Genomic DNA, 236 nt, shown 5'->3' on the forward strand with positions numbered 1-236 from the left:
GGATAGAATTATTTTCTTTGTATCTTGTTCATTTCTTATTCAACTTTGCAAAATTTATGATTTTAATAGATGTTAGTCTTTCTTACTCTCCTTTTTTTTTCGAAAACTGTTGCGTCGTTTTTTTTGTGAATATTTTTTTTTATTTCTCGATATCTATCACCTATTTTTCTATCTTTGTTATTCTAAGTCTGTCTGTCCGCCAGCCTCCCCTCCTCACATCCCTTCCCATTTCCTTC

The sequence above is a fragment of the Penaeus monodon genome, chromosome 30 (genome assembly GCF_015228065.2).
Source record: "Penaeus monodon isolate SGIC_2016 chromosome 30, NSTDA_Pmon_1, whole genome shotgun sequence".
Classification (NCBI taxonomy): Eukaryota; Metazoa; Arthropoda; class Malacostraca; order Decapoda; family Penaeidae; genus Penaeus; species Penaeus monodon.